Genomic DNA, 11,887 nt, shown 5'->3' on the forward strand with positions numbered 1-11,887 from the left:
TCCCTGCCTGGACTGCTTCTCATGTACTTGTGATCTTTTCCATTAGATGTGAAGTGAGACGAAGGAGAAAAAAAATAAAAAATCACAACCACTGAGGATGAACACTAAACTATTTAGTCCTCATCTGTAGTCATGAGGGCATCAGCACTGATGAGCCTGGTCAGGGTCACAGCACTTAACTCTCTAAAGGAGGACCAGTGCTTGTAATCACATAATATGTATGATCTCTCATTCAAGTGGAGCTGACGTTTGGCAAATGCAAATGGATTTCATGGACTGTGTAGCTGTGAGAGTTTTGCTCTCTGTGTGCTTGGTGTAATTTACAGTATATATCCATTATGGAAAGCATGCTAAATGCAGCCTGCAGTGCTTAGGTTTGAAGAATGATTGACAAAATACTGACTATTATTTTTAAAGCAGCATGTGGACTGTCATGCCACATCAGATGTTTGATTTGCCTGCGTTCTGCAGGTCAGAAATTGAACCCGAGGGGACCATGCAAAAGCTGCAGCCCTTCTCTGCTCTGTCTCTGCCCTTCTGTAATTAAAAACAACACTTTGTGTTAGATTACAGGGAGACCCATCATACCATTGAACTGGTCTGCCTGATTAATAAAAGGCAGCTAATTTCAGTGGAGGAAGGCAGCGCTCCAAAATGGCTCCTAATTACACATTAGGAGTGTGAAAGGCTCCTGCCGCTCCGGCCTCAATCCTCCACCCAGCCCGCAACCCCTCCCGAGCCGGGGTGCATGTGCTGGCCCACCAGCACATTAACGCCGCTCCCAGGAGTGGCTAATTCCAGCCAGCCCGTCGGCACAATCAGTGGCAGATGTCAGGAATCGAAGATGATGAATTATGAATATCCCGGAGATGTGGATAGGATACCAGCGTTAGGGGAAAAGGATTCCTTTTTTTTTCTGTGCCATTTTGGGCAGCCAAATAAGCAGACAGATTCAGGAGGAGTGTGAAGCGGTTGGAGTGATTGATTTCTATTCGTCATTATAAATAGGGTCCGACTGAAATTGGATGTTTTAGTGAAGTCGTCAAGGACTTTATGAGTTGGAGGGGCTGTCTGGCAGTGTAGGGACTGTGCCTGACTGTGATAGCAGTAATGACTTCCTCTTCTCCCTCCCCTGAGTGGTCAACTCAAGGGCTCAGGCAGCTGGGAATGATGTCCCGGAGAGAGCAACATGAACCTCTCAGTGCACAGCATTTGCATGGCCACATGATTACAGCTGAAATGGAGGAGGTGTGGTGAGGGTCGGGCTGGGGGTGGAAGGTGGTGACAGTAACAGCTGCAGAGAAGAGACAGGAAACGGAGAGCGGTTGTTTTTCTTGCCATTGAGGCGAATCCATAGAGGCATGATGGGAAAGAACTGATACCTTGACAATAGTGAGAGGTATAATAAAACTGAGCTTGTAGTCTTTTTTCCTCCTCATTAAGACTCAGTTTTATTAAGGATTGAGTTGAACTGAACTTAATTTTAATAGATTGTTATCCACCATAAGATCAAATGTGTCGCTTTTAAGCTGGAGGCAGCTGCAGGTGCTTAAACTATGCCTGACCTTTAAACATACCCTTTTCATATGGATGGGGGAGAAGCAGTGGACACTAGCTGCTGTATCCAGGGACCGTGATACACACTGATGGAATTGGATTCCTTGTCAAAACAGATGTCAAACTGATGCTGTGGTCTATTACTGACCGGCAAGGCGACTGATGAGCTGGCTGCAGATATGTGAACGTGCACCTGGACATCTGTGGGGGGTCACAGCCGTGGTGAGGCGCAAGCCTGGGGCAGGCTGCCAGGCCAGACTTCACCTTGCCACCTCCAATGAGCCCACAGTACATTTCCTCAGCCTTCCTGCCATTCATCACCACACCATGACAGGCAAATTCATCTGAGCAGGAAAGAGGAACTGATCCTCTACATCTGAGACAGTGATAGACTTGCTGCACCACAGGACTGCTGCAGGACCGATGAAATTAGGCTAAAACTGCTGTGGGGGTTCACAGGAAATTGGCCTTGCCAATCACACACAGCAACCCAGCGTTGTACCACAAGCCTCAAAATTAATGTCAATCCAGCCTGCATCCGTTCATTTACTCTGCCCTATTTTCATAATACAAATGCTTCCGTCTCTGATTTTGATTGCCCTCTAACTGCAAAGTTGTTGCTTTCTCTAACATGATGTAGAGATTAATGTAGCTAATGTTTTGAATCCATAATTCGGGGACATCGGAGGTAAACAGCAGCCCTATGTCCACAGTAGAGGATCAAGTATATATTATTTTAGATCTCTCCAACTCTCTATGTGGCTGTATTGATGTAGTTTCAACCCATTTTCCTGATGAGTGCCTCAGCTCTGACGCCCACACAGCTTCTCATAATCGCAGCGGTCAGCATATAAGTGGGCTCTCCACCAGCAACTCAGCAATATTGAAAAGTGAAAATCTATTCATCAACATGTTTTTCCGTTAACTACATCTGAATGCAGAGTGGAATCCCCAATTGGGTTGAGTCATTACTTTCAGTAAAATAACTCCATTAAATAAGAGTGAGCACAAAGCTGTCCCCCACATGCAGCCCCTACTTTTCCCTCGAGCTGCAGTCCCTCCTGCTGTCTCCCAGCTCTGGGTTCAGGAACGCTAATACTGTCTGCCAGTTCAGTTCTACATAGATTTGTGAGGGGACCAGGGGTGATCATTTCTTCCCCCTTTTTTTTCTCCCCTCAGGTGACACTCTGAAATATATTTTGTGTGCCCTTTCACTTCAGACGAGCTCAGTGTGGAGGAAGCCCAGAGGAGACTAATGAGAGAGCGCAGGGGTATGGCTCCGTCTGCCTCCATGCCTCATTTTTCTTGATTTCAGCTGCTTCAGTGTCGGCATGGGCTCCTGCTGGTCAGGTGATGGCGGTGCCAGCTGGTGCATCCAGCTCGGACGGACAGCGATTCATTTCCCCCAGCTGGTGATTTATGGCACGGCAAAGCAGAGAGAAGCTGGTGTGCATGGCACCAGGCCGCCTGAGTTAGTGCACTGTCCGGCCCCGTCATGCTTTACCACACAGCGGGCTGGACTGCCTAATTTACGCTGGCAGACAGTCACATATATCACACCCCGTCTGGCCAATGAAGATTGGTGGTGTTTGAAAGGGTCTGTATACACAGTCGATTTTACCCACGTGTTACTCCCGGCCCAACATTGCACCAAGGAATATTGTTTTTCTTTTCCTCTCCTTCTTTGTCTATTTGATCTTTCATGCTTCATCTCTGCACCTCTTTTTGTTCTCTCCCATCTCTATCTTTCTCTGTCGCCCCATCTCTCAGTGTGTGGACGTAATGTGAAGTGACTGTGTTGGAGGGAGGCCCTCTCTCACTGGACCAGCTCCTGAGGACTGTGCCCTTCTGTTCAGGGAAACTGGGGGAGGTCACAGTAGGTAGCTCCCCCGAGCCATGGCGTATTAATGCCTAGGCTGACCTCAGTGATAAGAAGGAAGCTTCGGGCGCATGTTTGATTCATGAGTCCATCCTTAGTGGGCCCTAGGGGGCTTTTTCCACTGCTGTCCTTTTACTGGCAGGGTGGAGGGTTGCTGCAGGGGAGATCAGTCCTGTCTGTCACAGCGAGGTTGGGGTGTGATAAAGGCACAGGGCTGGGAGTGGGCCAGAGCACACAGATCAGCCCCTGTGTCGGACACAAGCATTGACTTAATGGTGGGTGGTGATGCGACAGCCGAGTGTTGAGGGATATTAGAACGGATATCAGCGATGGGGCCTGACATCATGAGCACCCCACCTGCCTGGAGGAGGGTTTGTTCAGGAGTGGGATGAGTAAGTGAGTTGAAGGGCACTTGGCAGCTCCACTTCCTCCAGCTTTTTAAATTTTTTTTTTTTTAAATCCATATTTCACATATTCTACCATTTCAAAATATTGGACTTGTCTGAGGGCTGGCAAGAGGGAGTTAGATGGCTCAGATGGGGTGGAAGATGGGGTTTTCGGGAGTAAGCCGACACAGTTTCAGTTCCAGCTCATATCTCCAAATTACATCCTCTGGAGTTTGGTTAGGGATTACTCCTGTCTAATCCTGACAAATGCTGCAGAGTGAGACACATCTCTGACAACAGAGCAGCTACACAGCCTGCGATGACCATGGTGATCGGTTTAAATAAGTGCAGGGTACAGGGCGTACTTTCATGTATTCACAACATAAAAGCTTCATGTGCTGTGATGAGAATTTGGATGTCTTCATTATTAAAATAGAAATAGCCAAAAAATGAATCACAAAGTTGAATTTATGAGAAATTTAGAAGATAATTTGGCTCACTAAATGGTCAGGGAAACATTTTGGATGTGCAGAATGTGATTATACAGGCCATGGCTGCATGAATCCATAAGAAATGTTTTTCTAAAAGCCCAGATCTGGGTAATTACAGTGCACACACACAGAGAGAGAGAGGGAGGCACATCCTTGAACAACAGTATCTTGCCAGGCACTTCAGAGCTCCTAATGCCAGCTGTTTGAATATGGCTATGTAATACATAATCCTGATTTGTGTTCCTTTCAGTCACCAAAAGATCTGTACATGCCTCAAAGAAACTTGTCAAGGCTTTTCAGCACACATTGCCTTCTCACAATCAAGTCGATGCTTGTCAACGCTACCGCTATCAAAATAGTCACAGTAGGGAGGGGCAATCCACTTTTCACATATCCCATTGCTGTCACCTCCTTCTGCCCGTCACTAATCTTTAAAAGCTATTTGCAGTTTTAATATAGATCTCAAATCCCGTTTCCCTTTCTCTCCTCCCCTCGTACACACACACACACACACACACACTCATTGTTCTTCTTTTGTGGTTTGCTGGAGAGCTTGGTTTGGGTAGAGCGAGCCTTCTCATGCCTCCATGCGTTCCCATGGTCTTGCTTTTGTTTTAGCTAAGCTGGTGCCCCCGGATTAAAGGGAAAATAATCCTTCTTTCATTGTTGTTTTTGTTTTGAAAACCTGCTGAAAAGCGATCTGTTGATTTTTCTCTCATCTTTCACAGATTACGTTTAAATTGAACGACGAAAGGAGAATTTGCTGGTAATGTCTGTTTATGTTTGTGCGGGCTAAGGCAGAGGTAACATTGACTTTGTGTTTTTTCTGGTAATTTCATTTGAACACAGTTGAGTGGAAGGAGCTCTAGCAACCTTTTCCAGTTTTATAATGTGTAATGCAGATTTGTTGTGAGATGTAGTGTATGTTTAATTCATCCTATCTCTGATGTATATCCCCTTGAATTATTGTCTGGCCCAGTAGCCAAGCTGCCCATTTGTGTCAGATGGTAGACTAATGGTGATATTAATGAAGTCATTGCTTTAGTCAGAAAATCAATAGTCACTCGAAACAGTCAATGCAAGCGAGTGGGCTTGAATGGTGACCTAGTTCCCATGTAATGACAGCTCCTAACCCATTCTGTATTGTTTGATGCTTGCAACATCTGCTACCATACTGCCATACAATCATATTTATGCAACAAAACACAGCAGAAGACAATGCACAGCACAACAGAGTACATGAAGAATTGGGGCATCCGTAATTTCTTTATTTGTGGGTAGCACCCAACACTGCCAAGTAAAAATGAATTTGCTGACGCTTTGCACGACTTCTAATGCCGATATTATTCCACATCACTGGCTGTGAAAAACAACTCCAAGAAACATCAACCCGTGTCTTCTTTTGGCCACAGAAGGCAGGGGCCAAATGGGGCCAGGAGGTTAACCTGGGTTTGGCATTAAACAGCATGGCTGTTATTGTTGGGTCTTCGGAGTCTGTAAGAGACACAGCATTCACTGCGTTGGAGTTTGAGTGGGGCCACACAGAGGTCAGCAGGCCTCTGTGGTCAACTGAGCAGTGAGGAGAAGGTAAGGGGGCCTGTATACCAGCTCTGCTTCCTGCTTACAGAAGCAGCCCTGCGCCTCACTGACATCAGTCAAAACTCATGACTGTGTTATTACTGTGTTCTGTTGTGCGCTCTGAGATGAATAGGCTCTGCATTCAGTCTAACAAAGAGCCTTGGCATGCATACAGGAGCAGGAAGTGGGAATTCTAATACTGCTTTATCATGGGCAGTAAAAGAAGACAATGCAAGCTGTCCCCTCTGAACTGGTTTAGCGAACACTCACATCCCTATCTTCTGTAGAGAGACACTCCCTGCAACTCATTTCACAGACAGGATGTTTTTTTGTTTTTTGTTTTTTTCCCCAAAGTGGCTTATAATGGCACAAGTGTATACTGTATGTGTTTCAGCACTGATAGCTCCAGAAGGAATAAGTCACCATACTTGGGCTGCGTCGTGTCTCATATTATCTCTGAAGTTACCATGCAACAGTCACGCTTAACAAGAAAATTATCTTTTACACTTTTACACAGGTACCAATTACTTCAATAAATGTCAACTTTCATTTCATTCATTCTTTTAAGTCATTTTCACAGCTATAGTGATTTGACTTGACATAGTAGTAGAAAATAAGAGGAGCAACTAATAACATTTCTATGACTCCTTGCTGTTCAAGTGTCCTTTTAAGTCATGACAGTCTGACAGCCAGCCAGCACGAACAATATGAGGACCTTGGAAAGTGAAGCAGCTAAATGGAATTCAGCCCTCGTTTATTTTATTTTATTATTTACATATGCGTTTTCCTACTGTGAAATGTCAAAAATGTCGTCAGTGAAAAAGAAGCCTATTATATGTTAGCTGCTTTGTCTACAGTTTTAATCTTTCAGTAAACTCTCTGGAGACTCCAATGTCCATACATACCTAATATCAAGTGACTATCCAGGAGTATGTGTATTCAACATTAGCTGATAACTACCAGTTATAACAACCATTTAACATCCATAGACACCATTCTTTCAAAAGATAATCCCTCTTTTGGCATTTTGATGAAGACGGGTGCTCACTAACATGTTAGTCCAGAATCTTCCATAGGTGTTCAGTTGGGTGGAGAGCTGGTATCTGCAAAGGGTATAGCATATGATTCACATTATTATCATACTTATCAAATCATTCAGTGACTCCTCATGCCTTGTATGGAAACATCTACATTTGCTATGTTTCCTTCACTTTTTCCACCTTTTTATGGGCATGTTTTTCATTTCTCTTACCCTGTATTGAAAAGTGTATGACATGAAATGAAAGGAGCACATTAACTGATGTGTGCCAGTGGCTCTGTGTATATCTACTCATTACACGGCCCTGGCTCAGGAGGTTGAGTGGGTTGTCCACTAATCACAGGGTTGGTGGTACCTCAACAGACAATGAGACATGATCTGGAGTGGTGAAATCTGGAGCACTTGGTTAGCCTTTTAATAAAGCTTCCTCATTAGAGTGACTTATGTGCAGTATATATTTACTGTATACACTGTACTGCCTTACCTGCAAAACAGTCCTGTAAAGTTTCAGCATGTACAGTGGAGAATTTGATGCAAAACTGAAGTGATAATCTGCCCAAAATGTGTGTTTTGAGTATCAAACACTCACCCCCTGTAGGCTTGAAAAGTGGCAGTAATCTGTGAAGGAGCAAACAAAATTTTTAAAGCCCCCTCTCAAACCTAGAGGGGATCAGGGTTTGGACAGAGTACTGCTTTAAGTTCTAACGTAGATATCCTTGTAAAGCTCAAGTGTTAGATGATGTTGTGTTTTAGCATTGGACGTGTTGATGATGAGTACGAACATAACTGTACTTACACAAGCACTAACTTAGCTGTAAAACTAGGCTGATGGAGGTTGAGTGTATGTTTAGATTAGACTCCCTATCTTGCATTTACATTTACATCGTACCCCAACAACCTTTACCCCCCATTTTCTGCTATGCAAAATGACAGTGCCTCTCTGCTGTGACTTTTTTATGCCACAGAACTGCATTATATTACTTGTTTGTTTATATATATATATATATATAGCTGTATTGGTCATAAGGGGTGAAGTACAGTAAACATTGTTGCTCTAGACTGCAGTGCACTGAGGTTAAAATGTGAAGAGCTTAATAATAATGATTGTTTGTGCACAAAGGGCCGTAATCTGTGTCTGTGGGGCTAACTGAGGAACAGTGACGCGAGTCAGCGTCTCCACTGTGGGCTGCAGAGCAGATGCAACTAAAATGCTGTTACCAGAGACAAGCCTGGTCCTCGGGCTAAGCTCAAATACCCAAATGCCAACCCCCCCATCCCCACCCCCTCACCCCTTCAGCACAACTTCCACATTTTAATCCAATAGTGTGCATAGAGCTCAGGGAAATGATATTTAGGAGACAATGAGTGCCCTGCAGAGAAAAAGAAGGGAGGGGGGATTAGAGTGTGTCTCTGAAGTGGCTTTGACTCCCCTACTGATGGAGAGTAATTAAAGCAGCCTACTGTGTTGTCGATGTAGCTAAAGGGGGATAATAATGAAACATCACAACTCACAGAGTTTGGGCCTGCAGCACCTTACGTTGGCTTAGGAGTGCAGTCACTATGTAGGTTGTTCCTTGACTCAATACTTAACACTCAGACACACACACACACCAAAGAGCAACGTCTTTCAAATGTTAGGCTTTATTAGGTACGTTAGGTACAAAATCTTTACTTATAAGTAAATGTAGATGAAGTGGATCTGTGTTACAGTCTTGTGAAATTTACATTTTTGATCAGATAATACATCAGGCAAATATGCAGACTGGCTGGCCCCTCCAATTATAATTGAGCTGAGAGGACATCAGTAAAAATGAGTTATCACAGTTATCTGAGGTCAGTATTTCCTCACAGGCCAGTTACACACAAACCTGTGTAAAGTCTGAGTCATCCTCATCGCCTGACTCCTCTTATCTTCCTTTAAGATAATGTAGCAGTCCCTAAATGCCACTGCTTGCATCTTGAAACATGTCAGTAGGCTCAACAAAGTCTACCTTCAATCCAGCATGGAATAAAATGGATGACTGGCTTACACATAATGTCCAGGCTCTGAGCTGTGGTGTCGACCAAACACCTGCGCTCCCCTGTCTCCTCTCCGCAGGTTACTGAGGTCACATCAGCTATGGGTGCTCCTTTGAAATTGTTACTGAAACCCATAGAAAGATTGGAGCCATCAGACACCTGACTGATGAAGTGACCCTGTCACAATATATTACTGGCATAGTAATTTGTCTGTTTTTTAATGTTGCAACATTAAGACCAGCTGGGTGTCATCATGTGTTATCCAGATGTTCATTTGTGCTTTTTTTTAAAAAGGCAGACAGCCAGACTTTTCTCAAACATTGCAGTTTGGTTTGCATGTGGTTAAAGAGTGGAAAAGGGACTGCAGGTGAGAGACAATGGCAGGTTTCACCTAGTCTATTTCTGTCAAGAGCAACAGTTGCCTTCTCATCATGAGTGGTTTGGTTTGGAAACAGTTCAGAGCGTATTAAGGCAGAGATCACAGCTACAGAAAGAAACAGCTGGGATAGAGCTCACTCTGTCCAAACACATGTGGATAATGGATCATTTTCATTCCAACTCCCATGCGTTTGCACAAGTTAGGGGGTATAGAGCAAGGGTGGGGAAAGTCAGCAGATGTTAAATTAAGCATGGAATGAATACATAATGAGCTATTAAGGCAGGAAAACATGTTCTAAATACAGTGGTATTTCGCACACAGATCCCAAATGGTCAAAAAAACTGTATCTCAAAGCCTCACCCCCTGCAGTGCTCCTGGCAGTGAAGAGGATATGGGGAGGATGGATTTTTAGGAGGGCAATTCTGGTGCTCTTTGAATTTTGGATTTGAGCATTTAGGTCAAACTTTACCACGGGTCTTGCAACCATCTGCTCCTGGGATGCAGGCCAAGGCCACAGGGCAGGGTTCTGGTATCAAGGAGGAGGCCAGCACCATCTCAGGCTTTATAAAGGGGCATTATAGAGCTCAGCATATCCCTGCAATGTGCCCTCTTCCCACCTTGTGTTTCAGGTGTTTTCCCTTTTTAGCTGCATCCTCCAGGGAGCCAGCTTTAAAATGGATGATTGCCTGCGACCGTCGCATTAAAAGCATTAATCCCGCTCTTATCAAGCAGGGAATGATGAATTAGGAGCGTCAGCTCTGGGCTCACCTTTGTTGTCATTTGAACAGAATCAAAGCTTTAAATCACAGGGCTGCACCTGGTAATAGGAGGGGGGGATGGCGTTCTAATACTGTGTGTGACAGAGCCGCACTGCTTCCAGCTGATTTAATAACTCCAGAAGGAGGGGGTGGTGCCGGGCTAAATGAAAATTTGAGCAAGGTTTTAAAATATATGATTGCAGAATGAAATGGCAGTTGCCCTCATTTCTCTTTGGTTAGCGTTCCTTTTCTTTTCTGTGTCTTACAGTTCGGCTGAATCTGAGCTGTCATTCAGTCATTGTCGGGCCAGTTTTCATGAGGTTTATAGCACCACAGCACTGTATGTGCTTAGCATACAATACTTGCTTTCTCGTTTCCTGTTGGGGCCAAGGGGAATTCAAGTCCTTTTTTAATGATCAGACTCACTTGTTGATGTTTTTGACAAGTTTTCACTGGGGAGGGCTTTGTTATAATCAAGGTTGATTTGTTTAGAGGTAGAGAATGTGTCATTACAAGAGGAGGGAACATGCTCTACCAGCACTAGGACATTCACTCCCAATAGTGCTGAGGTGCTGCTGCTACACTGCTTGCAACTCATAACAACAGCAGATCATACTGCTCTTATAACACCGGCTACTGATCTGATATAAAATTTCCTTGTGGTGTAAATTTTACTGACTACATGCTGAATGGTACTTTCATTTAATTCTTTGCCGTCTTTTCACATCATTTTGATATTGAGGTGGAGAGCAGCAATTGAAAATACAAAACAAATCAACCCTGGCTTTTTATGTGTACATGTTTGCATATTTTAATGAAACTGAATTGTTTATGAGCAACATTTAAGCTGCTAACCTCTCTTCTTGTTTATGGAGTGCTGCCGTGTATTTATGATAAAAGCAGGAATGGAATTAAGCAACTGTTTTAATGAGAAAAGACAATGTAACTCTATTAAAAAAAATTATTTTACCATGTTCATTTCTGTAAATTCCCACATCAAAGCAGCTCATTACATTTTGTTAATTAGAACTAGAATAATTGAACCTTACTTGAAAATGCAGGAATACAAGAGTAGATTTCTGTTGCTCATTGAAATAGGGATTGGACTTCAGTAGCCTAGTTTTCCACAACATCTGAGGCACCTAAAGGTGATTTTCCACTTTCTAAATTATATTATTATTCCCCTGTCCCCACCGTTCTATACTCTTCCTTTTTTTCCTCTTTTTTCCAGCTCTGTCATTTCTTTTCTGAACACCCACAAGGTCTGTAAAGCACTCAGCCAGCTCAATCCATACCCTTCAAGTAGCATGGAGACCACTCTCCTTTGAGCCTGTAAATGCTGCAGAGAAATATGTGAAAAGACAGTTATGTTGCTGCGAATATTAATGGCTCTTTGAGTGCTTGCTCCCTGGTAAACAGAAGGATTGAGTTGACATGTAGCCAAAGACATAATTTAAATCTGGGGAGGTCACAGGAAACATTAGCAAATTATCTACCCAGTGCCTTCCAAGATCTCTCTGCAGATAATGGAAAAGCCAATCTATTTGGCTGATCGGTATCTTATCGGAATAGGCTGAGAAAAGCTCACAGTAATTTCACTTGATATGATAGAAGATTTCCCTTCACTTTGAGATTAGGTTTGCCTCAGGGGTCTGTGCAATAATTGTAAGCTTCTAACAAGGTGAAACATTTGTGGAATTCACAACTATATTTTTCATGAGACACGCAAAGAGGGGGCAGTGCAGTGTGAGATGTGCATGTGGGGGTAAACATGTATGTCATATGGTTAATACTGACACAG

This window comes from Trachinotus anak, unplaced genomic scaffold, assembly GCF_046630095.1.
Source record: "Trachinotus anak isolate AG129_WGS33_773 ecotype Australia unplaced genomic scaffold, CSIRO_AGI_Tana_v1 ptg000008l, whole genome shotgun sequence".
In the NCBI taxonomy this organism is placed as follows: domain Eukaryota; kingdom Metazoa; phylum Chordata; class Actinopteri; order Carangiformes; family Carangidae; genus Trachinotus; species Trachinotus anak.